This window comes from Camelus bactrianus, chromosome 30, assembly GCF_048773025.1.
Source record: "Camelus bactrianus isolate YW-2024 breed Bactrian camel chromosome 30, ASM4877302v1, whole genome shotgun sequence".
In the NCBI taxonomy this organism is placed as follows: Eukaryota; Metazoa; Chordata; class Mammalia; order Artiodactyla; family Camelidae; genus Camelus; species Camelus bactrianus.
This window is the reverse complement of record NC_133568.1, coordinates 9,897,168-9,923,738: the sequence shown is the minus strand read 5'-3', so window position 1 is coordinate 9,923,738 and position 26,571 is coordinate 9,897,168. Positions and strand designations below refer to the sequence as shown.

At 51.1% G+C, this 26,571-nt stretch overlaps 1 protein-coding gene and 1 non-coding gene across 8 annotated transcripts in view; one reads left to right on the top strand and one right to left on the bottom strand.

Annotated features, from left to right (window-relative positions):
- The window catches only part of ZBTB7C (zinc finger and BTB domain containing 7C), a 314,432-nt gene that overhangs the window by 213,048 nt on the left and 74,813 nt on the right, over window positions 1–26,571 (top strand). The window contains exon 1 of one of the 7 annotated variants that reach the window (XM_074355485.1): window positions 5,764–6,310. The exons of 5 other annotated variants lie outside the window; for them this stretch is intronic. The gene's annotated coding sequence lies outside the window, so the exon portion shown is untranslated. Of the gene's footprint in view, window positions 1–5,763; window positions 6,311–26,571 lie in introns of those variants that run through there. One more of the 7 variants, XM_074355487.1, reaches the window with a different exon arrangement.
- TRNAS-AGA (transfer RNA serine (anticodon AGA)) lies at window positions 12,038–12,111 on the bottom strand. Its single transcript has one exon. It is a non-coding gene; the product is annotated as a tRNA-Ser (tRNA).

Below are 26,571 nucleotides of genomic sequence, written 5' to 3'. Positions count from 1 at the left end.
GTACACTTGAGAGGTGGGAGGCGGGCTCAGAGGATCTGGCCCCACCCCCACAGGCCTCGCCTTTTTCTCCAGCATTCACTGGATGGGGCAGCCAAAGGCCAGCCGGTCACGGTCACGGGACTCCACTCCTCTCTCAACTCTGTGTGCTTGAAGAAGTGGGGGAGTCTGGGCAAGAAGTCTGGCAAACTGCCAGTTGGTTCTGGATGATGGGTCTGTCCCTCTAAGACACGGTGGCAGAAAAGTGTGTCGCACTGGCAACCAGCAGATGCGAATACATTTTGTCACCCTGGAAGCTTAGCTTAGATTCAGCTGTGGCTCCTTCTCTGTTCTTGACGCTTGATGAACGGCGATGAATTGTTATTTCCCACTGGCATTTTAATATACTTCAATAAAATCTGATCTAACGATCAAAATGATAGAGCCACGTGATTACAAAGCCATGCGTGGAATAGTACACACAGTGGCCTTCAGGATGGTGAGGACTCGGGTGTCATCAGACAGGATGTGGGGGGCTGCAATGGGAGAGGCTGGGGGCCCCCCTTGAGCACCACCTTCATGATCCAGCCGGTGGAGTTTTCTCTCCGTTTTCCTCAAAATTTAATTAAATGTTTATTGAGCACCTAACACGTGCAAAGCGGGATGTCGTGAAGCCTGTGTTTAGTGCAGGGTGGACTGTTCCCCCCAGTGAGAGAGAGAGAGAGAGAGAGAGAGAGAGAGAGGAGGGGGCCCTGAGGGGAGACCAGGGCCCTGCACTGCTGTCAGGCTGGGGTCATTCCCTGACTAGTGTGGTGGGATTAAGGGTCACAAATTTTCTCTATTATGGAAGAATTGTATATGATTTTTTCTTTTTTTTTAATTTTAATTTTTTTGGGGGGAGGTAATTTGATTTATTTATTTATTTAATGTTTTTAATGGAGGGACTGGGGATTGAACCCAGGACCTTGGGCATGCTAAGCACCCACTCTACCACTGAGCTATAGCCTCCCTGGTTTTTCATATATATCAGTATTCTCTTTAAAATTATCTATTCATATACATGCATTTTAAAAAGAATATTATTCTCATGAGAGTTTTTCATCGCTGATTTCAAAGATCTCCATTCTGCCACTCACTCACTTTTTAATCTAGGTCTCAGTTTCCTCATCTGCAAAGTGGGCCTCAGGGTGGTTGTGAAGGCCAAGCAGGATAATGGGTTGAGAAGCCACTGAAAACACCACATGTACAGACGTTGACCTCATTGGATGGAGGCCGGGCCCTCAGACTCAATACATCAAAGGAGCATGGCCATTGGGGCGGAAATCTCCAGAGAAGAGCAGCTCTGACTGGGCCTCATGCTGGTTCTCTCCAAGGTCCTAACTGCTTGCTCTGGACCCGCCTGTTGCCACGCACGCTGGCAGCCTGTGCAGTGGGGGTGGTGGGTGGTCAGAGCCACAGGAATACCTGTCTTCACCAGCTGATTGGCCTCAAAAATCAGCAGGGCCGACAACAGAGGTAAAATCTTCTCGAAGCCCTCTCAAGTGATGATGGCCAGGATTCTCTTGTTTGTTTATTGGCACCTGCACAATTTCAGAGGACGAAGGCCAACCTGGCTGCAGGGCGTCAGACCTGGTGAGGCTCCTGGTTGTCATCTCATCCGTAGTCCCCCTTTACAGAGGATGAAGATGAGGATGTGGGAGGGCACATGACACCCCCAGGAGCACTCAGCCTGCCAGTGGCTGAGCCAGGACTAGATCCAGTCCCCCTGTCTCCTGGATCTAGGGTTTTTTCTACAAAACTTTGTTCCCCACGTATTTGCCAGGAATCTACCGTGTACCAGGTACCCACAGTGGAGAAGACACACAGGGTCTTGGCCCATGAGCAGCCTCTGTTCCAGTGGGAGGGATGGTCAAAAAATAATTCAACGTATGCATGCAGTTAAATAAGAGTATGCAAGCTACATGAGTGCTCTGACCAAGGGTCAGAAATAGATTATGGGGGAGGGTTCCTAATTTATCTGTGGTAGTCAAGGAAGCCTTCTCGGAGGAGGTGACACTTCTTCAAGACCTGAGGTGGGGGAGGGCACGTCAGGCTAAGGGAAGTCCCACATCAGGAAGGCAAAGGAACTCAGTGTGTCTGACTGGAGGATGGGGGCAATGGGAGGCAGCGGTGAGTTTGGAGAAAGAAATAAGGATTTCGCCATGCCTCGTGGGTCATGGTGAGCAGTTTGGACTGCATGTTAAGTGCCCGGCGACACGACCAATGCATGTTTTAAGATTACCCAGGCAGCTGCATGGCACCAGTTCAAAGGAACAGAGCAGAAATAGGAGCAGGGGGCTAGTGAAGAGGTCCTGCAGAAGTCAAGGTGAGGGGGTGGTGGCTCAGCCTAGGGCAGTGGTGGAGGAGGAGGCAGAAAGAGGGGGAGATTTGAGGTCTGCTTTGGGATCTGAGTCTTATGAATGGATTGGCTGGAGCAGGGTGTGGGGCAGGAAGGAGGGGGAGGGAGCAAGGGTGACTCTGAGTTTCCAGCTTGAGTAACTCTCAACCCCAGTGCCATGTGCGTTCTTTAGAGAAGACTCGCTCTAGCACTTCACCAGTCTCACCTCCATCTCAGCCTCTTTCTGGCTGTTCCAGCCTCTCAGTTCCGTAAGTCATGATTCTGCCTACTCAGCCAGTGAAGAAACTGAGGCACACACCAGCAAAGCAAACTGCTCCTTAGGGAACCAGCCATGGAAACTAGACAAAGAGCTGGAGCCGAACCCTAGGGGCAGCCTCTGGGCAGCAGAGTCCTAAAGACCCAGGACTAAAGAGCCTAAAGACCTGATGTTCAGTGTTACGATTTATCAAGCTGTGTGACCTTGAACAAGTGGCAAGACCTCTCTGAGCCCCAGTTCCCTCATCAGTAAAATGGAGATGGTAAAAGGATCTACCTCATAGTGTGGCTGCAAGGGATTAAATGGGAGGGGGTAGGGTAGAGCCTCAATAGATGTTTGTGATTACTATTTTCGGATCACATGGCCCATCTCTGTATCCCCCTCTCTATACATGCACATATAGACAGTCTGTAATTCTGGCTGTGTGCGCGCTCGAACAGAAGCTGTCTGTGAGCCTAGGTCACTGCTGATGACCAGACACCACCAAAGTTTCAAGTTGATGGTAGCAGATTTGCTCCCTGGCTTCTGTTCCGCCTTCTGAGCCACTGCCTGGTGGTTGGGGCAGGAGCTTTCATCCTCCTGGAACAAGAGTGCGTTGTGGGTTTGGAGGCAGATGTGGAAGGCAAGGCATCTGTAAGCCAGCCTGTTTCCAAGTGTTCTGACCGACCTGACCCAGGAAGGGGGTGGGGCGGGAAGGAGGGGGAGAGGAGAGGGGAGTAAGAGGGAGGGGCCAACGATGGCGGCCTAGGAAGGAACCACCTCCCAAAAAGAAATGCACAGTGACAGATCGAGAGTCTGGCCCGCCCCAAGCCCCTTCTGTATGGCTTTGGGAGCCTCCCCAGCCCCCCTCCTCCCCCCTCCAAGACTCCTGTGTTTCTGTTCCCAGGAAGCAGCCAGCATGGGGGCTGAGAACAGGGAGGTGAGGCTGAAGGGCAGTGGGGCCGGGCTCGCCACTTTCTGCCCAGAGCCCTTCCGAAGGGCGTGTCTCCATAAGGCGCGCGCATAGTGATTAAGGGGGAGGGAGGAATGACATCCACTGTCCACTGCGGTACCCAGCCAGCGGGCTGGAGCATGACCAGCTCTCCCCCCGGGCTCTTGGCTGCAGTATCGATAGTCCTGGCACCACCCGCTGCCCTACTCAGACACTCCTTCAGGTCCAGGGGCCGGAGCCCTGCTATGAGGAGCCGCCTAGGGGAAGGCTGGGCTGGACACGGCATCTCTTCCCCACCCCTCCCTGCAGCCTCCCTCCTCCACAACCCCCTCTGCCCACATCCAGCTCCAGCTGGGTTTGAAAGAGGTGCTCCAGTCTTCCCTCCCTCCCTCCAAAGCAGGCCCTGCCCTGTACTCTCTCCTTTCAGTTGGAAGCTGTATCCATAAACTGGTCCCACCTCACAGACCCTAACCCAATGCTTTATCCACTGGGAGACCCCTCTAAGGCCAGGTCCCACCCCCACTCCGGTCTTCACTTCCCCCACCTGACATGCCCTCCTGCTCACAGCAACATAGACTTCCAGGCCTGCCCAGACCACTTCCAGAGCCCTCTTCACATGAGTCCTCTCTTCATGACTGCCCCTTGGCTCCTTGTCTGCTCCGAGGATCTGCGCCCTTAATGGATCCCACATAGCGCTCCATGTTCCCTGCCCCATGCTGAACAGCCCTGTGCTTTAACTCCCCACAAGACAGGAGGCTCTGAGGGCAGCACCCCACTGCACCCACCCCACCTTCACCCAGGCTGTTGCAGCAAACCTCAGCTTACGGGTGCACAACAAACACTTCTGGATTGACACTGATTCCAACCGGGTCATGCGTTGGCACCTTTACCTCCCGGGTCTGGGAGTGGAGTGTGGAGTCACACTTGATTGGATATTTAATTAGCGCCTTTGTGGACAAAGGGATTTGACTTTTCATTCTTTGGCTTGGGTGTTCCGGGAGTACATGGTTTTTGATAAAAAGCTATGGAGTCATCCAATCTTGGAAACTGTCCACCTGCCCTGATTAAGCACCTTCCCTTCTGACCTTCAGTGCCTGATTCTCTGATTTAGCACCCCCTCTCCACCCCAACTCACCCCTCCCTGGCTCTGAGCCTCTCTGTCCCCATGTGCTGCCAACCGCCACCCTCCCACCAGAGCAAGAAGGGTCTGACAGACTCATTCCAGCCCCTTGGGGAGACTCCTGCCCCCGACCCATGGCTATTTACGGTTTTAGAACTACAGAGAGAGAGAGACCCTTCCTGCCTTCCAGAAGCGATTTTGCCTGCCCTTGCCCCGGCACAGGCTTTCTGCAGGGCGTGCCCCACAAAGAAATGAATCATTAACACTGGAATTTCAGGCAGGGGGCACCTGTTGGAGAAGATACTTAAGTCTGAACCGTCTTCCTGGGATTCTGCAAACCTCAGCCCCATCCTTAGCGTTCATAGATGAACGGACCTTTGGGATTCACCTCTGGCTTTGGGGTGCCTTAAGGCTTGTGACCTGCCTCTGAAGAGTGGCAAAGGTCGTGGAGGGCCAGGCCTCTCATTGGTCTCATTGGTCACCTTTGTCTTGTGCTGATTCTCCACCGCACACCAGGCAGTGGGTCACCAGGGAGGAAGGATTCCCCTGGCTCCTCCCCCATTTCTGAGAACAGCCAATCTAGGTACCAAGGAGTTAATGAAGGTTCCCCCCAGATGAAGGACAGTTCCTGAGGAAGAGGGCTGACAGTAGCAGGAGCCTCTCAGCTGGCAGTTTTCAAAAAGAGTGTGGGGTGTGGTTTTAAGGAACAGCTTGGAAGAGGGCGCTCCCGCCACACCTCTTGGATTGGTGGTTGGCTCACCCCAAACGTGGACTGTTGGGTCTCTGGTTGGCATTTCTGAGTCAGTCTCAGAACGGAGACAAAGCCAAGGAGAGCCTGGTGATACTGTGTTTGTTGTTGGAGAGGAGTGTCAGTGGGTGCCCCCACCTCAGACCTCTTGACTCCCTCTGGGCCGAGTTCCCCTGGGCAACCCCACGGAGGGAGCCACAGTTCCGTGCTTGCTTCCTGCACTTCCTTCTTTTTTTTTTTTTTTTTTTGCCACTTGAAGGCTTGCTGTGCGGTGTTTTATTTAGTAAGTTACACTCACGACCCTTTAAGGAGAAAACATATAATTCTAGTAATTTTATTGGGCTCAGGTTTCAGGCAAATGGAAATAAAATTGCCTCTAAAAATAAAAGGCACACAGAATTGAAGAAAATAAAACAATAACAATGAAAAGCAGATCCTGATTTGAGATAAGTGGTGAGGCATTTTGTGAAATATTAGAGGGAAAAATAAACAAACGGAGAGACCCGGGAGAAGAGCAGGAGGAGAACTCCGCAGCCACCCTTGCTTTCGTTTCTGCTTCACCTTTAGGAAAGGGCTCACTGCCTGTTACAAAGTGAGGCGTAAAACACGACTGGTGAAATTGGTCCTTGTCCCGCGCTTAACAGTACAGGTGGACGAAAGGGGCTGCCTGCCAAATACTTCTGGTTGGAGGGAGGGGTGGGAGTGCTCTCTCAAAACCACTCCTGGAATGGCTTAACTCGCCCAGCACGAATCAATGACAACCTCTCGCCGGCTGCGGCAGGCTCCCCTGAGCAGCGCTGCCGCGTGGATTCTCAGCCAGGGACCCTGGCGGCGCTCAGGACACGGCCCGGCCACGAGCGCGGCGTCCCCGGGGCGGCCAGGTGGGTCTGCGGCGGCCTCGGCCGGAGCGGGCTGGGATGCGCGCGGGGCACCGGGCGGCCGGCCGGCCGGCAGCCCGCGGAGGTGGGTTGGGGAGGAGGCCCCTCCGGCTCCGGGCGACTGCGTCCCCTCTCCCGGCGCTGCGGGCGCTCGCGCTCGGCGTGGCGGGGAACCACTGGCTCGGGTGGCACTCGTCGAGCGTGAGCGGCGGCGTTTGCAAGGAATATCAAAGCCGCGCCTGGGCTGGAGCGGCGCGTACTGGGGAAAGCGGGACGGGGGCCCCGCGCTCACACAGGGGCGCGCAGCACCGTATCCCCAGCGACACGCAGGAAAGAATCGGGGACTCGGGATACAGCAAGTCTGCTCCTTTCTCAGCGCCCGCAGTCCTCGCGGCGGGTTTTGGGTTGGAGGAGAGGGAAGAGTGCGAGGGGCACTCGGGGTGGTGGCTGCCGATAGACATTGTTAGTTTCAAAACCCTCCCCCAACACCCCCTCCCCCTAGTATCAGATGCAAAACTTTGAGGGTGGGGGGAGCCAAAAGCCAAGGCAACTCCTGGCAGAAGTCAGATCAGGGGCGAGGATAAAAGAGGGGATTGGCAGAAGTCGCTGGGCGAGCAGGAGGGAGTCCCGTCGCGGTCCCTGGGCTGAACCGCCGGCAGAGCTGGCTGTGTGGGGACCCTTCCCTGCGCCCCGACCTGGGCGTGGGTGGGCGGTTGAGCCAAGCCGGGGGGTCCCGGAGCTCCCGATGCGGCCCGCCGGCTTGGGGTGGGACGGGACGGCTCCGTGCGTCCGCACCCCTGTCGCCCTCACGAGCGAGCCCCGGGTGCCCTGCAGCCGGGCGGGCGCAGTGGCCGCGGGCTGGGCTAGGAGGGACTCTGAAAAGAACTCGCACCCCCTTACACACCCCGCGCGGAGCATCGAGTGCGGGTGCAGTTTTCTTCGTGTCTGTGGGGAGGCCTCCGAGGGTCGCCGGGGTTTGGTCGTCCAGGTTTCTGGCTTCGGCTGTGGGCGGTGGGCCCGGGACCTCTGCCTTCTTTCTTTTAACCCCTGGCACTGGGCTCTGCACAGGGGGCAGCCCCGTTCCCGCGATTCATTGGCGGACTGGAGGCATACCCCTTCCAATCTCTCCAAGTGCAGAAATATGAAAATGTGAAGGAAGTGGTTGAAACAATCAGGCGGTTTTCTCCAGAGTCGATAGGGGATTTTGTGGAAGGGGAGGGAGAGGGAGGGTGAAGGCCCTGCCAGGTTCAAATTTCAGCTCCACTCCTTCACCCAGTTAAATCCTGCGGATTAGAAGGGTTCAGGAACCTTCTCTGGATAGATCTCCAGGAAGAGAAAGTAGCTGATACCACCCTCTCCCCTTAAGGCCCAACCTGGGCTGGAAGGGAGAAGAAACCTACCCTCTTAAAAGATGGCTGGGGTCAGCCTGTGCTCTGGCTTCTGCACATGGTGTTTGGTGCTGTTTCCTAAGTTCCTCCAAACGACCGCACTAAGGACCACGCACGGGCAGCCACCACCGTCCTCATCACCCCCTTCTCACAGGTGAGGGACTGAGACCCCAGGTGAGTCCTGTGCTCCTCACCGGCATGGGTTCCGGAACTTGATGAAACTGATAGATTTGGATCCCACCAAGCACCTTCTAACACCTGCTGGGAGATGCAGAAAAGGATGCAGACCTGGGCCACCGCCAAGGGGCATCCAGTGCAGATAGATGAGGCTTGTACAGAATAAGCAAAGGCTAGGTAGTGAGTCAAATGTCCTCAACAGACTGCTGGGAGAGCCACTTTGGGATCTGAGAAGAGGCACATTGGCAGCCAGAGGTCAAGAAAGGCTTAAAATAAGAGGAGGCATTGGGCCAGGACCCTGAAGGAGGAAGATGGAAAGTGTGAAGGTCTGGAGATCACAGAACTCGAGGCTTATCCTGCCATGTCAGCGCTGGGAGATAAACCAGAGAGGTCCAGGCAGGGAGGAGAGGGATGGGACATCCAGAGACCATCTACCATGTGCCAGGTGCTGTGCTTGGCACACATTATCTCCTGTAACCCACACAACCCATCAGATATGAACCATTAGCTCCGCTTTGCAGGTGAGAAAATTGACGCTCAAAGGGGTTCAGTAAGTTGCCCAGCTACTTAGTAACAGAGCCAGGGATCAAGCTACCTGTTTTACCACCATCTTTTAGAATCTTATACTTTAGTTGGGGAGACGGGAATCCATCACTCTAGTATAATTATTGTATGACACAAAATAGTATGTGTTACATCCAATGTTAATGTTCTTGAATTTGAGTTTCTTTCAATCAGTCAATCATTTATTCGATAACTACTGTATTGTCTTATGTGTGATTCTAAGCACCATGCTAAATGCTGGGCACACATTAGTAAGTGACTCCGACCTGGGCCCTGGCCTCTGTCAATGTGAATGTACATCTTTCAGTGGGTATTGAGTGGCTGAAATGAGACGCTATGTGGGAAGATGCTGCAGAAGCATGGCCATGAGGCAGGAGAAGCAGCAGGAGGCCTGGGGGAAGAAGAGGGGTGGGCAGTGGGAGTATGGGTGCCCCTGTGCGCAGTCATGAGGACTGGGGCCGGCTCAAGGAGACATTGTGGAGTGCACACAGTTCCCCATGATGCTGTCTGAACCCCTGCTGTTCAGATAATCAGTTTACTATCATGGGTTCCAAGATGAGCCTTTAGTGTTGGTGCATCCCAGCTGGAGATGACAAGAGCCCCGTGCAGCCTCCCGGAGACTGGCACCTCTCTGCAGCCATGCCAGCTGGGCTGAAAGCTGCCCCAGAGCATCACATCCCCACCCACAATGTGTCAGCCTCGTTCCCAGTGACAGGGATGGGCTGGAGCTGGAGCTCCAAGGCCCTCATCCTAGCACTGGGGAAGTTTGTCCATGTTCACAGGACTTCGTAGCAAAGTCAGTAGACCCCAGGTCTCCCGGCTGTCCATAGCAGCTCACACCCGCCAGCCAGGGTGTTTGACGACTCAACTGAAAAGATCGTGCTCCATCTGCTATGTCTCCGCTTACCATGCCGTTTCCCCATGCTCCTGTCCATCTCCGTTTTAGCTGACCTGACATATCTGTCCTCATAAAATGGTGTCAGATGGATCTTTGAGACAGGGTGGTCATAAATATTCCGGGACATTTGGCCTGTTAAGTCTCCTTCCATCTTGAATAGTGTCATAGGTGTAAGATAACTACCTCTCAAATTAATTCTCACTTTGGTGAGGAAGGTGAACTGATAAATCTTGCCTTGAAGCTAAGCCCATCAGATAGATGCTCTGGGGCCTTCCTTCTTCGCAACTGACACCAGCTCTTCCAGGGAGAATGGTTTTCCTCTTCTTTTCTTCTTCTTCTTTTTTAAAGTATCTTGGATTTGAGGTCACAAGATCATACAGCATTCCGTTTAGATGTCACACTGCCAGAATAAAGGCATTTTTCTCCTAATATTGAGATGATCAGCCTGATAGGAGTGGCGAGCCCCTGCCTGGCTGCCCCATGTTTACAGTCATTGCACAGGTGTATAATTGCATGGGGATGTCTGTTTGCTCAGCACCCTGCTCAGCCGTGCAGCCCTACAGGTTGGGCCAGGGAGAGAGCTGTTCAGTTTATTTTCCTTTGGCTGGGAACTACAGAGATGAATAGAGGGAGGGGAATCTGGGGTTGAGAGATTGTTGCCAAGAGCAATTTGGAGCCTCCTTCATATTAGTCAGAGATTGTGTTTTTTCCTTTCTAAAGCCGCCCGCCTCACCGTAACATCCATGAAGGATTTTTTCCCCCATCTTTGTGTGCACATGCGCTTGTTAGTTTTTGTTTTGATTTTTAACTTGCCAACTTCTCATGACTTAGCAAAAAAAAAAAAAAAAATTGGGAGAATGGAGTGATGAAATGAGTCGTTTGTACCATGCATTCTGCATGTGATTGCTTAATAAATTTGAATACTGATAGACCCTGAGGTACCATGATGGAATGAGATGAGTAATTCCTTTGAAGGGAGAGTTTATCTTCAGTGGATGTCTTTCAAAATTGCAGCATAATTGAACTTTCCCTATGTCCAACTAGAGCCTGTGTTTAGAAAAAGAGGAATGTGTGCTCTCCTCTGCCTCACTCACTTTTGTTATTTTTGGGAGGCCCCTCCATTGGGGCTTTGCTTGGAAAGGGACCAGCCAGATGGGCCTCCTTCCCTCACCTCATCACCCCTGCACCCCCTCCACCTGCAGGATCCAGCACGTAAGAAGGAAGCTTCCCCCAGGGTAAGAGCTCTTCCCCAGTGGTGGCCCGGCTTGGGTCACGTGGGGTGCAGAATGGGAAAGCTGGCACGACCAAAGCCCACCCCTCCTGAGCCAGGAAACTGGGGCGGGATGTTCTTCATTGGTCAAGAAGTGAGTTCATCCTCTGAACGAATTGAGTAGAGCAACACCGAGACACTGAGCTGGAAAAATTGCCTAATGATAGAGTGGCTTTTTCAAATTAGATACAAACCAGAAGCAAATGTCCACGTGACCTTCCCAAATGCTATCATTGACCTGAACTTGGCCTTCAGGAAAACTCTGCCTTGCCTGCATACACATATGTGCACACACACACAATCAGAGCTCTGGCTTTTTTGGACTGTGGATTCTGGCTGATAATTCTGTTAAGTTGTTTCCGGAGATAACTGGTCAGTCCACTTGTTTTTGTGAATCTACTGGCAAAGGGAGGTGACAGTGACCAAGATTCCTGTTGTTACCTGCCTTCTTTTGATCCCTGAGGAAGTGTAGAAGAGGATGAAGGTTTTTTTTTTTTAATAATATCTTTATTGAGATGTAACTCATATACCATACAATTCAGCCATTTATTGATTTATTTATTTAATTGAAGTATAGTCAGTTACAATGTGCCAACTTCTGGTGTACAGCACAATGTCCCAGCCATGCATATGTATTACATATATTCATTTTCATATTCTTTTTCATTAAACAATTCGCCCATTTAAAGTGTACAAGTCAGTGATTTTTAGTGTATTTGTAAAGCTGTGTCACCATGACCACCATCAATTTTAGAATATTTTACATCACACTGAAAAGGACCCTGTAACCATTAGCAGTCGCTTCCCTTTTCACCCCAACTTCCCAGTATTAGGTCGCCAATAATCTACCTTCTCTCTGTATATAGATTTGCCTGTTCTGGACATTTCATATCAATGGAACGACAGATGACGTGGCTTTCTGTGACTGACTTCTTTCACTTCACATAATGTTTTCAAGGTTCATCCACACTGTAGCATGCGTCAGTACTTCATTTCTTTTATTGCTGAGTAATGTTCCCTGTGTGGATATATTGCATTTTATTTATCCATTCATCACTTGATGGCCAGCTGGGTTGTTCCCCTGTTTGGCTCTTGTAAATAATACTCTGAACATTTGTGTGTAAGTCTTCCTGTGGCCATAGGTTAGCTTTCTCTTAGATACATACCCGGGAGTAAAATCGCTGAATCAGATGGCAACTCTATGTGTTACCTTTTGGGGAAGCTGCCAGACTGCTTTTAACAACGGCTGCGCCATTTTCCATCCCACCAGCAGTGCGTGAGGATTCCAGTTTCTCCACATCTTTGACAATGTTGATAGTATCTGCCTTTTTAATTGTAGCCATCCTGTTTTTTTTATTTTAATTTTTTTTCTTTCCTTTTTTTTTTTTGCAGGGGTGAGGTAATTAGGTTTACTTATTTATTTGATTTTTCAGTGGAGGTACTGGGGATTGAACCCAGGACCTCAGGCATTCTAGGCATGTGCTCTACCACTTGAGCTACACTCTCCCCCCTTAGCCATCCTGTTTTTGAAGGGCTTACATACTCAGGGAAGCAGCACCCAGGTAGTATTCTGGAATCAGCTCAGTCACATTTGCCTGCCATACCTGTGGGGAGAGCCATTTATTTCAGCTGCTTGAGCATCCTCCCTAGCCTGGCGTTTCCTGCGCGTGTCCCGGACCTCTCACCAGGTCTTCCCTGCGAGTTTCTGTGGGAGAGCGCAGGGTCCCATGATATGACGCAGCGGTTGGTGATTTCATTCTGTTTTCCAAGGAATATTCCAGAGAGCCAGCAGTGGGGCCCACTGCCTCAGCCCCACTCTGTCCAGACGCAGCTGCTGATGGAAAGCCAGGCCCTGGGAGAGGAAGAAATTGACCTAAAGGGAAATGAATTTGACATTCACTGGACAAGCTGTTCAACGTTTGGGGCTTTGGTGGAGACTTGACTGTGATCCTGACCTTTTAATTCCACTTGACCCCTTTGGGAGCACAAATAAAGCTGTTGGAGAGCTAGCATCTTAACCAAGTGGCAGCTGGGTAAAGCAAGGCCCCTCATCCTATTCTTGTTGGGGCCTTGAGCTGCTGACAGGAGCGGTTGATTCAACCCAAACGGCGAGGGGTGTGGCTGGGTGGTCTATGTCACACTGGTATTCCAGTCCCACGATGAGATCATTTTATCCCATTGTCATACCTACGGGATTGACTGGAGTCACACTTTTAACAGAGAAAAATATGAGCCAAGTCGTGTAGGGGAGACTCACCTAATTTGAAAGACTGCCAGTGATTATGAAAAATTACCCTTTTACCAGAACATGTTAAAATCCCGATTGGTCAGTGGCCATTCTGTGGCATTAAGTCCAATATAAGCAAACCTCAGTACCAGAAATTAATTCCAACAGCATCTTGGAAATCACTGCCAAGCAGCTGGGATCAGGCCCTGCTATTGATGTAGTGAAGACGACTTCCCCTCCAAACTAGAGCTTAACCCAGCCGTTCCTAAACCTGACTACAGGTGCTCATCGACTCTGAAACCTTTTAAAGATATTAGGTGCCAGGGCCCCACCCCAGAGGTACTGACGTAGATGCTCAGGGGGAGACCAGGCGTCTGAGAGTGGGTGTGATGGAGTCTGAGAGCACAGGTTGAGCTCTCCGGGCTTTGGTTTCCTTACTTGAAATGAGGAGTTGGGTTAGACTGATGTTCTCCGAAGGGATTCACGGAGCTGATTCAAGAACAGTTCTGGGTGGGTCTGTTTGTGCACAAAATTGTATTTGTACAAGGGGACTTCTGCTGCTGAAAAAGAATTCAGAGCGCCCTTGAGTGGATCGTTTCTGAAGTTCAGCTGTGACAGTTCTGAGCATCCCATTCTCAGAGGACAATTGTCCCAACTTCTCAGAGGAAGATTTAGCAGGAGTTGTGCAAATGGCAGTTACTTGGTAATGGAGTCACGTTCTGCGAGGGCGGGGCCCATGCTGCCTGGCTGGCCACATGCACAACAGTGACGGGGTAGAAATGGACTTGGGACCCCCTTCTTCTCCCAACCCCTCGATGGCGTCCCTCCTCACCTCCCTGGATGCACCCAGAGTTTCCCTCCCCTTCTTCTACTATCGTTTCTAACAGTAGCCCAGGGTGTCAGTCATTCACTCATGTGTTCATTCATTCATCCATTTAGCCACACACCTCCTATAGGTGACAAATTGACTAACACTCTATTTCTGCCCTCAGATAATGTGCCAGCACGTTTTAACCAGAGAGGAAGCCCAAAACTAATCCCCCGAGGTGCCATTTCAGGGCCCCTAGATTTGGCTGGAGGGTTTTGGGGAGGCCCGAATTCATAGCACATAGGGAGGGCAGCCTCACCTCTAACCCTGCCTGGGAGCTCTGCTCCCCCACCCTCCCCCACTGGGGATCTGCCCTCAGCAGGCGGCTCAGAAACCGCTTCTGCCATCCCTGGTTTCAGCCAGAGACGTGCCCTCCTCCTCAACTCCCACCTGCTCAGGAGAGGCCGATGGAGGAGGGGAAGGGAGGGCTGGTTTATGTGGAGATCCGAGCTCTACACTCCAGCCCTTGGCTCCCACCCCGGACCCCAGTTGACTGGACAACTCGCAGGACAGCTGTGCTTGAAAGACTGAACTAATCAGTGTTTATTAAAGCTGTCGGAGGGAAGGGGGAGCGGGGTAGAGAGGGGAGGACGGTCACATTATCTGCTCCCAACAAGAGAGGCTAGGTGAGGCTCACAGCCTGCTCCCGCGCTTCCTGGTAAACGCATACTGGGCGACATTAGAGCCTCTGCTTTGGGATGTTTTGAGAGATTTTTTTTTTTTTCTAATAAAGGAAGAAGCTTGAAGGTTCATTTGAATAGGGATTAATGTCTCTGTGGCCTGGACCTGCAGAGAAGGAGAAATTCTAGAAGGGTAGAAGTTTCAATAAAAGGAAACGGGCTCGCTCTGCCTCCAACTGATCTGTGAGGCCTCCCCGGTTGGCAGCTTGGAAGGGAACATGTTTGAGGCAGTTTCCTGGGCACTGCTGTATCTTCCTTCATTCTGTGTGTGTGTCCTTGGTGAACATTCCACTCTGAGTACGGACCGCCTAAGCTTGGGGTTCTAACCAGGTGACGGAGACACTGGGAAGTTATGAAGGCCCCCTGAGTGTGTGTTCAACCCCTGGTTTTCCTCGCTCCGTTTCAGCAGTAGTTGTGCAGGGCAGCATGACTTTTTTTTCCTGGTACTCTCGTACTATTCTGTTGCTGCTCAAATTCCTCCATCCCCCTGAGCCTACCCATCCAGGAATCATTCCTTGTTCCAGAATCACCCCACCCACCCAACCTCTTAGCACCCCTTCCGAACTCCCACTCCATCCTTCTTTCTGAGGATCCAACCCAGTCATTCGGAGGAAGCCAGGCCTTAACGCTAATTCACACGAACGGGTGGAAGACCGGCTACCACGTTTCCCACTTCGTGGGGTGTCTGACTTTGAAAGCAGACGCGGGCTGTTTCTGATGGTAGGACTTCAGGCGTGAGGATAAAGCAAAGTAACTCTAGGCAGAGGGCAGGGGCAGTGTATGCGGGATGGGGACCTCCCAGCATCGCTTTAATCAAGTGACATCCGTACCAGCTTGTGCGGCCCAGGCACAGAAATGGCCCCGGGGTGGTGGGGGAATCAGCGAGAAGAGGGTGAAAGACCAGAATGAGGGCACTTTGGGGAGGACTGTCAGTTGGGGTGCCCGGCAGGGAGAACCAGGGGCTTCAAAGGACAAGCTGGACTAAACAGTTCGCAGGTGAATGTTTGGGCTGGTGAGCACGGTTTCCTTCTCTGTAGGCCAGTGGGTTTCTTCAAGGTAACACTGGGTGTGACTGGCCCCAGGAAGGTCGGGGAACAAATGGAGTGAACACAGAGCTGGAGCTGGAGGGGTGGCCCTGAGGACGGGGGCCTGGGGCGGTGGGCCCCTCGGTGGGCCTGGTGCACACCCAGCTGTGGGGTCTCGACTCCACCGCCCCCTCCTCCCTGCCTTCTCTCGCCCAGCTCCCTGCTGAGGGGCTCCTCCCTGCACCCTCCCTCCCCGCCCTCCTCCCTTCCTCCCGCAGCGCACCCTCTGAGTGAACCTGGCCTCCAGTTCTTGGAAGCCTTTCCAATAACATGGTGGTGAACTCTTTGCAGACCCAGGCAGAGGAGAGGCGCTGAGCGTCAGCCAACCCTGGGCCTATGCTGGGATGAAAGGCCAGGCCAAGTGAGCCTCCTGGGTGGGGGGCCAGGGAAGAGAAACGCTGGCCCACAGGGCCTTCCCCGCAGTCAGGGGAGCCATTGCAAGTGATGCCTCTTCAGCAAGGACAGATGCAACCCCTGCTGTGTGCCAGGCCCCGCGCTGACCCCGGAGAGGACACAGACGCAGCTTTCTGGCCCCTGCCCCCCATCAAGATTGTCATCTGTTCACCCAGTTAAGACCAGAACTTGAAAGTGAAGCACGAGTCTGTCAAATCGAGTGATGGATGCAGTGGATTGGTCCGGAAAGATGGTGCTGTTCAGAGTCCGAGCAGGGAATGAGGGGCAGGGGGGTCAGGGGTGGCTTCACGGAGTAGCTCTGGGCTGGGACTCAGCTCATAGGCTCTGCAGTCAGGGTTCAAGTCCTGGCTCTCATTTCCAGGCTCTGCAGCATTGGGCTAGTTACATAACCTCTCTGTGCTGTGGTTTCCCCAGTTGTAAAATGGGGGCGAAACCTCCCAGGGATGCTGTGAGAATTGAATGGGAGCACCCCTCAGTGCCCAGCCTTCACCATCTGGACAGGACAAATTCTGATGCAGCAGGATGTCCTGTTCCAAGCAGGTGTCCCCCCACCCCACCCCCAGGTGACACGAAGCTGGATGGGGACATCCATTTGGCCAGGATCTCCCTAGGGGGCTGGAACTGTCTGAAATTTTAGAAATAAGCTGAGCAGCACCCTGTGGAAAGCAGTGGAGGTGTGAATCCCCCATCGGTTTTAGGAGACTCAGTTAAAGAGTCACGCTGGGCAGGGCTGGGCTCTGAGCCCCGCTGTGATGGGGACAGAAGGGGCAGCACACCAGGGCTGTCTTCACGGCCCAAGGTGTTGGGGAGTAGTTTAAAGACATAGTTATTGTGATGTATTTGGTAAGACCTGTCTCTGACAAAATCCTGGCCTGCTCTTAGACTAAGTCAGTTTACTAATGGGAGTGAAGAATTACCATATGGCAGGTTCAAAATAATTATTACCAAGTATCCAGCCAGAGCAGGTAATAATGGAGGGGGCGATCGGCATGAAGGGTAATAAAGGAGATAGACAACATTAGTGTGGAAACTTTTCAAACAGGATCCTTTGAAGAGATCAAATGTTATAAAAGTGACGTTATCACCAAAGAATGGCTCGGCCACGTTTGCACAGCTTCCCAGAGTACACATTGCTCTCCCAGTGGCCCTGCGCTGGCACACCCGTTGCCCTGCTCTTGGCAGGCCCTTCTGGGATCACTTGCCCGAAGCACACCAGGGAAAAGGTTCTCCGTGTCACGCATTCTTAGAATGCATCACTGGCTACGGCAGTGTGGTGATGCCACTCCAGAGGGACATCTGCTGGATGGTGTCTCCCGGGGCTGCCTGGCAGGGTCAATGCCCTGGATGGCCTAGACCACTGGGGCCACCTAACGAGGGGCCAGGCAGACAAGGTTAGGCTGTCAGAAGGACCTCCTGTGCAAAAGTCCTTCCTGGCAGATGGAGGAGCCAGAATATGTGTCTGCCTACACCCAAGACCACACTCTGGCCAAATGGCTTGACGGCATCTTGCAGCCCTTGGGTCAGTACAGCCAGCATCCTCCATTTTGCTTCCCCAGCTTGCTGTGATCTGAGTACCAGGATAGAAAAGTCCAGAAACAAGTTGCTTTGAGCAGTGGTGTCCATGGCACAGAGGGCTGTCCGTGTCCCTATGATCAAGGGGGCTCCCCAGCAAGGGGGCCATCAGTCAGCAGCCCAGTGGGACAAGAATGGATGTCTGGAAGGCAGCCCAGAGAAGACACACCACTCAGGCCTGGGAAACTTGCTCCTTGGGACGCTGTCTAGTCCAGAGTCCCACTCAGGAGCAGGGTCCGTCCCACGGCTTCCACAGCCAGAGGCACCTGCTGGGTGAGACTTAGGGAGACCTGAGCTCCAGTCTCAGCTCATCCACTTTCCTGCCAGGTCACTGTGGGCTTTGTGGAACCTCTGAGCTTCAGGTTACTCGTCTGTACAATGGGAAGATCAGGGCTGATGAAAGAATTAAAAAGACAAATTGTGCACTGTGTCTAGCATGTAGTAGCCATAATTTTGAAAATAGTTTTCAACTCAGCACTTCCATTCAGCAGATTTCTGGGCCCCGACACCCCCACCCCTACCAAGAGCCTCTTGTTTCTCCAGTGGCTCCTGCGCCCAGGTCATGACCATGGTATTTTTCCTGCCACCACTGTGGAAAGCTGAGGGCTTACATCAGCACCACACGCCTGCCTTAACCTGGGCCTGGCTTTCCTCCTGGTCATCCTTATTGGCCAGTGCCGCTGCTCCTGAAGCAGTGGGGCTGGGAGAGGGGGTGACAGCAAGGAGACGTCTCCCCAACTAATGTTCGAACACTTCACGCCCATTTTCTAAAACTTCGCTTTTCCGTTTTCTCACTCACCCCTGCTCCTTGAAGAAGTCGAGCTCCCCCAGAGCTGGCTCAGACAGCACTTGACAGGCTCCAAGCTAAAAATGCCAAGCAGTACCCCATGAGGATTCCCAATGTGTCAGCCAGTGAGGGTGAGCTCCCGGGCTTTGATCCCAAGGTCCTGAGCCTAGCCAGCCACCACCCCTCAAAGCCCTGCATCACTCTGCCCCCAAGACCCTTGTGGTCCTCACAGTCAGGACTCCTGGTAGCTGGTCCTGTGGGCCAGGACTGCAGGGTGGGCGTACAGACTCTCTCCCACCCCCCACCCCAGCAGGCTCTCTGTGGTAATGATTCATGCAGTCAATAATAAGATAAGTAATACGTTAATAGTGAAAGCATCTGAAAAAGGTAATTAACAGCAAAACACCTTGGTTCTTCCAGGTGGTTGGTTGCATTTTGTTTGGCTCAGGAGACTGTATGCAGATTCAATCCCAGCATGTGCTACCGGCTTCTGATGAGGTGTATGCCACCCGGTGTCTCCTGACACGTCCGCATGGGGGGGCCCGTTCCCACTTCCTCCCATCCCGGTCCCGCCCGAGGGTCTCAGACAGGCAGACAGACTGCAGGCTTTGCTGGGCTCTTCATTGGCTTTCATCAGCCCTGCAAAGTTCAATGTTACTAGCTAGAGGTCACCACGCCCCAAAGGAACGGATGCCAATTAAAAGGGCCCCGTTTGCCTGAAGAGTCAGGGAGCTAGAATCCGGCCTGTGATCCCCAGGTCACAAGGTTAACATTACAACTAAAATGACTCCTCACAGACAGCTTTGCCTTAATTGGCATTCTTCCTGGCTGGCTGAGCCCTACTGGAAAGAAACCATCTCAGTGTCCCCAGGCTACATCACCTCCTGTCCATCAAGGACCCCAGAGCCCAGCACCATGCGTAAAATACAAGAGAAACACCTCTTCATAGTAATAAACAAGACTGTAGTATATATGTTTGTGTTTAACAAGTTAATTAATAAAAACACATAATAATTCCTAAGGAAAATGACATTTGACATTGTAAGGATGTATTTCTATATCCACCGTTCTTCCGGTGCTGGGAAGCTGAACTACAGAATTAACCCTCAATGTTCTTCTATGAATTATATTCAGTATTAGAGTCCCTGTTTCTCCAAGGTGAGGATGCTTTGGGCAGCCAACTAGGAAGCAGAGTTTAGCTTGAGGATGTTAGTCAGGAGCACCCTGGGGATCCACCCCTGCAGGAGGCTGGGGTTGGGGGGGCTGCGGGAGGAGCAGGAGGGAGGGAGCTGATGCAGCCTGTCAGCTTCAGCAACCCCTCGGGGTCCTCTGAGCTCACATGGCCTCCTCAGGTTTGTCCTGTGCCTTTATAGGGCTCTTGGGACCCCAGGCAGTCATGGAATGTGTGTGTCCCTGGACAGATGGGCAGGCCTTTAGGTCAGGTGGCTCTGCAGCCCAGGCCGTCCTGACGGGGCGGTCCTGGGCTGAAGGCTGACCCCTAATCACACTCCCAGCAGCTGGGGATGCTAGTTCTTCTTAAAGGGGGACCCAGGTGGCTTAAGTCTGTGCCCTCCGCAGCCTGTATATGGTTCATCTTTCTCAGTTTGTGAACTCCACATAGATGGGAAGTATATCCTATACGGCTCTCTTTCCCCCACAGCCCCCAGCGTGGAGCGAAGCACGAGACAGGTGATAGCCATCCACAGTGAAGTACAGTTAGAGGTTTGCTGGAGGCCTTGCCGATCACCCTGGCCACAGCTGCCAGGAGGGCAATGCTACAGCTCAGGGTGTCAGCTCCTCTGGGCAGAGCCCCAGGGTCAGTTTCCCCCCGGGGCCATGAAGGCACACCTCTTCCTTCTGCAGTCTAACCTTCTTGGGGGTGGGGCTAAGACTGTGTGAGTTACATAAGCTGCTCCTATCTCATCTGTTCACTCACTCACTCATTCATGGATTTAATGAGCATCTCCCGTCACTGCTGCAAGTCACCAGGGCTGGTGTTGTGCACGGGCCCCCAGCACAGGTCAGCTCAGGCTTTCATCTCTAGCCTCTCTGCTGCTGTGCAGTGAGAGCACCACCTCCCTGGGGCCACCAAGGCCCTCAGGACACCGGAGCCAGCCATCAAGTGCGGCACTGCCCTCTGCCACTCTCTGCATCCCCTTGGCACCAGGGCCCCACAGTCCTCGGGCTCTCCTCTAAGCCCTAATTTCACGGACTCAGACCTGACTTCCAGGCCAGGTGGGGGTTCACAGCATCCATCCTGCTATTTCTCCTGCCTGTCCCCAGCCCTGCTGGCCAAGCTCTGTCATTCAACCCAAAACATCCATGCGAATTACTGCTCATCAGTTCCACGCACAGCTAAGTCCAGAATCCCATTTGTATAAAACGGGAACGCATAGCTTGTGGCCCAGAGAGAACGAAGAAACAGAAACAGGTGTATTGAAGCACGAGCATGGGGCAGGGGTGTCAAGTGTGTGCATTTTTCATATCATCCCTTAATGTATAATACAATAAATACATATATTTTGAAACAAGCATTAAGCTAACCTGAAAAGAAGAAAAAGGAGGGATGGAGTGTTGTAGAAGGCAGTAGAAGGTTCACAACACACACGCAGAACAGCTGGCCTGTGCTGAGGAGGGGAAGGCTGTGGTGACAGTGGCAGGACACTGGCTGACTGCGAAGATACAAACACATGAGGGCCTGAGGGTTGCTTACGTTATGATTTTGCCACCAGCTGGATGGTCCACCTTCTCCTTCTCCCCCAGCTATCATTCCTGGACCCTGGTCTGGCTGACGGTCTGGATCTCTGTCTCCAAGGATTGCTCTCTTCTTACCTGGAGCAGAAGACAGGGAAGGACAGTGTTCTTAGACATGGCTCTATGGGAGGTATGGCAGTGGGCAGGGATGTGGCTTCCCTCCCCATGAAGAGCCCCAGGATCAGGGGCAGTTCTGGGGGGCTCATGCCAGCTGAGAATCCTGGCAGACTCCTGAGGTGCCCACTTCCCCTCCCAGAACCTCCCAGAGCCCGTCCACTACCTGCAGCTGTGCCCCTTCCTTTCCGAGCTGGTGCTCCAGGACCCAAGCTTGAAAACTTATCGTGTGTCTTCCCAGCAGCCTCTGCAGGCAAGTCAGGGAGGGCCTGGAACTCGGACTGTATGCGCCTGGTGCCCAAAGTCCCCAAGTGAATCCCTGATGGGCTGATGGGAGAGTGGGGGTCATCACAGTCCTGCCTTTTGTTGGGGTTTCCAGACCTACCTGCTGGGTGGCAGGTTAAATCTCCTTTGCTCCCCCCATCCCCTGCCTCCCCTGCCTGTCCTGCCAGCCCTGGTTCCATCACACATCCTGGACCCAACCACTTCTCTGTATCTCCACTGCCACCTCCAGTGGTCCAGTGTCCTCAGCTCCCACCCAAACTCCTGCCTCCCTGCTTCTGCTTTTAAGCCCTCCCACACATTCTATCCCCCAGAATCATCTTTTGAAAACTTAAATAGGATCTGTCACTCTGCAGCTTTAAACTCTCAGTGGTCTCCCACTGTAATTAGGTTGAATTCCAAACTCCTTACTGTGGCCTAAGGCCTTGCTCCTCCGAGGGGTGGTCTCTGGACCAGCAGCTTGGAACCCAGGGACTTGATGGAAATGCAGCACCTCAGGCCTCCTCCCAAACCAACTGAGTCAAAATCCCTGGGCCAGGAGAGGGTTACCATTGGAGAAACACTAGCTTAAGGGACCCCACGAGATTTGCCTCGCCTCTTTGACCTCACTTAGGACCATCACCCTGCAGACTCGAGAGGCCCTCTCTGAGTCCCCAACTAAAGGAGTGCCCCCCAAGTCGCTTACCATTCTATTCCTCTGTTTCATTCTCTTCAGCCTGTTCATGCCCATCAATGAAATCACTGTTTACATTTTTGTGATATTATACATCTTCTCACTAGAATGTGAGCTTCAGGAGGGAAGGACCCAGCCAATCCTGCTCTCCGCCATGTCCTCCCAGCCTATAGCCATCCCCGGCATGCAGGAAGGGCCCAGTCAGACCAACACACATTTTCTGGGCCCCAGAGATGGGCCTGTGCAAGGTGCCCCGAGCCCACGATGGTCGGGCTGAGAGGACCCCCCAACCACATATGAAAGTTAATTTAAAATGTGGGAGCTAATCATGAGAAATGCCTTCATTCCCCAAGTTTATTTGGTTGGAAAATGAGAAGGAAAGGGAGGTGCCCAGTAGTTTCAGGGAAGGAATGCTAGGAACGTAGATCTTCCAGGAATGTGGGGCTGGCAGCGAGCATAGGACGCTTGCCTGCTGGGCTTGCGGAGACGTTTGGGCTCCTTTCTCTGCTGGTAAAAACAGTCTTCGAAGGTTGAGAAGATCAGGTGCCAGTGTTCTTATCTTCTCAATCTAGAGGAAAACTAGGCAATCGGAAAAAAAAAAAAAAAAACCTTTAGCACAAAGCTGTGGTTCTCAAAGTGTGTTCCCTGGACCAGCAGCATCCACATCCGCATCTGCATTTGCATCATCTGGGAATCTGTTAGACGTGCAGGATCTCAGGCCCCCACCCGTATCTACTGGGTCAGACACTCTAGGGGTGGAATCCAGCGATCTGTGTTTTAACAAACCTCCAAGCGACGCACCTGATGCGTGCTGGATTTCAAGACTGACGTGATAAAAGTAAACCTTTATTTTAAGAAACATGTAAAATATTCCATGTATTGTAGAAAATTTGGAAAATCAGAAAAGCATGAAGAAGCTTGAGGCATCAATAACTCCATCACTCAGAAATAACTCCGATGAGTGCTGTCAATGTTTTGGTGTATCTTTTTGCAAACTTTTTAAAAAGCGTATGTATTTTTTTTAACTTTACTGAAATTGGAATTATTTTGGATGTTATGATGCTCTTATTACTTAGCATTTTAGCTTTGAGCACTTCCTAATCATTCCTAGAAAATCTCATTTTAACGGCTTCATATTATTCGTTTACATTAACATACCAGAAAAGGTATGTATTTATTTGGGTAATGTCCAGTTTTTCTTATTATAAATAGGACTAGAATGAACATCCTGGTTCAAAAAATCTGATTTGAGGGGTGAGGAGGGAGATAAAATGCTCGAATATGAATGATTAGGCAAAGACTAAATATTTTAGGTCTCTCGGAGGACATTTAATAAGTTTAAAAACTTTTAAAGTTTAAAAACACTATTTATAAAGTTTAAAAACATATGTATGCATTTGTAAAACATACGGCAAAAAAAAGTTAATGTATTAACCCTAAAAAAAGAGCTTCCGTAAACCTTAACAGAAAAGCAACCTCTCAGCAGCGTAAAAGGGGAAACAGGAACTGATGGTTCACATAACTGCATATGGCAAGTGGCCAGTTCACATGTGAGGCAATGTTGAACCTCGAAACCAGTGAAAAAAACTCAAGTTAAAGCTCTGGGATACCACCTTTTAAAAAACTCATCAATTTCATAAATCTTTGTTAAAAAAAAAAAAAAAAGTTGAGTCCACTGGCCAGCAGGTCCAGGGTCTTTCCCCGGACATCACTCTCCCGCCCACAGCAAACGCCAAGTCATAGGAAGGATGCTCTCAAGAATCACTCAAGAAACCCCTTCCTATCAGCTTACTTGTTCTGTACGGGCAGATTTTCCCGCGTTGGGCGTGCAAAGCTGGCTGCTCCCAGTGTACAGGCCAGGAATTGTCCGCGTGGACACGCCGTCTCGCCTCCCCTAAAGCACTGGGCCCACTTTGCATTTCAGAGATCGCACCATCATTAAATTCAAAACTTTTTACATTTTACATAGAATTTTATGTTTATATTTTATGCAAACAACAAGAAGAGGGGGGAAACACTCTTAGTCCCACTACTTAGAAAGAGATAAGAAACGGAGGCTAGTTAATCCTCTGTTTGATATTCTTAACTATTTTCCTCATTTTTTTCTCTCAGTGTCTACAAACACACACACGATAGATTTCTGCACATACATTTTGCAAACTTTTCTCAGCACCTATAATGATGTTCTTTTCCTACAAAAAGCATACATGTTTTAAATGCTTTAATTACAAAAGTAATGTATGCCCATTATTGAAAGAAAGAGAGAAAAAGAGGAAGGAAGGAAGGAAGGAAGGAAGATAAGAGAAAGAAAATTAAACTATTGCAACCCTCCCACTGCATGTTATTACTACAAATTTATACCATTCTGAATATTTTTCAGTGAACATAGATTTTATTAAACAAATTGGGCTCTTCCTGGCAGCACTGTATGTGTGACCACCTAGCATATTTCCATGTCAGTAAATACTTATCTGTACTATTTTAATGACGGCAAGTCATTTTATTGTATAAATGTACAGTCGCATACTTTATTTAACCTTTTTTGTTGGACATTTAAAATTTCATCCACAGCATAACAATACCGAGATTAATATTAGGTAATAAAACCATTGCACGTACTTAACTATTAGGGTAAATCATGAGGAGTGGAATTGCAGTCTCAAAGAGAACGTACATAATAATTTTAGGCCCCAAATTGCTAGCTTGCCTACCCCAAAAATTGTGTATTTGCGTTTCCTCTCTTTTTTCTGGACTGGCTATGCCTGAGTTTCTTCTTTATACAGACTCACACACACACATTTTCTACCTTCTGTTTTGACAAAGTTGGTCTAAAAATGAGTGAGCATGGGAAGTCCTTCCCCAAGGAGGCCACCTCATCAGCTTTCACAGCTGAGGTTAAACAGAGCACACCTGCCGCACCCCTTCCTGCCGTCTCCCGCCCAGGCCTCCCCCCACATCCCCCCTCCCCTGGACAAGTTATGACAAGCTCAGAATAGTCTTGGGTTACCAACTATGTAGAAAAGGGAAAAAATGCCACCTAAAGTTTAGAAGTTTCATATTGACTTTAAATTTTTTTATTTATTATTTTTATTTTTTAATAGAGGTACTAGGGATTGAACCTAGGACCTCATGCAGGCTAAGCATATGCTCTACCCCTGAGCTCTACCCTCCCCCATATTGACTATTTAATCCTTAAATTAATTGTGAATTTCACAAATAATTGCATACATTTATTCTAGACTTAAAGAAAAGTAAAGCTAAGTCCCTGCTGACAGTTCCTCCAATCCAAATATTTCATTTCCTGTCCCTGTTGGACTTTTATGACTCGATGAAGCTGAATTTGTTTTCTGTTTCAACTCAAATTCCGAAGGGCTGTGAGAGGGGCTGGGGACACAGGCCTGAGTCGGGCACAGTCTTGGCTTTGGGTGTGGGGGAGACAGACAGACCCAGACGCCTACAATGGGTTTAGGATGGAAGAGGGTGCAGAAGAGGGAGGAATCCTTGTATCTCAAAAGTCGGGAGCCATGAGCTGCCGGAACGCGTCTGGCCAGCAGAGGCTGGTTCCCCCGGATAGTGCTCGCCATCCTCGGTGCAGCTCTAATTGTCAGAAGGTTATTCTGTGAAACTCCAATTGAACCTCGATACTATGTACTCGTTGATCTTAGTTCTGTCCGTGGAGCCATGGAATGAGCTTAATTTCTCTTCTACTGACAGGCCCATCAGATTGCCAACAACAGCTGTACTGTGCTGCTCCCCTGCCCCGTCCAGTTCCCCCACCCACCCACCCATCCTGGACCCCCTCCTTGAGCCTTCCTGTCCACGCACACCCTCCCCAGGACAGGACCCGCTGGCACGGGTAAACCCTGGCCTCCGCGGCCAGGCGGGTGGGTGGCTACAGGTGTTCTCAGGCTAGACGTAGCCATCCCCCCATCACCCCGGAGGAAAGACACTCAACCGTGTATTCGAGGAAGGCCAAACGAAGTGAATGAAATCTCAGGGGTTCTGACGGGAAAAGAAGTGATTAAGAATCGTAATTAATAATTTGACGCAGACAACAAGCCTGACGGCAAGGAGCCGCCTGGCACAATTGTTTCGTGGGTTTTGCCTTATTATCAGCCTCATAACGTAAGCCTTCCTCTGGATGCACTAATTAGGTAATTAGCTCCCTAAAGAGCGTGCCTCTTAAAAATGCACTGCAGGCTGGATAAGAGGTGCCAGCAACCGAGAGGCTTTTAGAGCTCAGCTCTTCAAGCCAGGTGAGGGGATGGTGCAGCCAGAGCATGGACAGCGAGCACAGATGTGGGCAAGGAAGTCGCGAGGCACCCGCCCTCTGGTCACTGTGGCGTAGGACTGCGTTGGGCCCAAGGACTGTGTGTAAAAGACAGAAAAACATGATTGCTTTCATCCGTGTGAGACAAGAATACTGTAGCAATGGGTGATGATAATGATGGTGGTGGTGATGGTGATGATAATAAATTCAATAAAGCAAGGTATAGACTAGAAAAGATCAC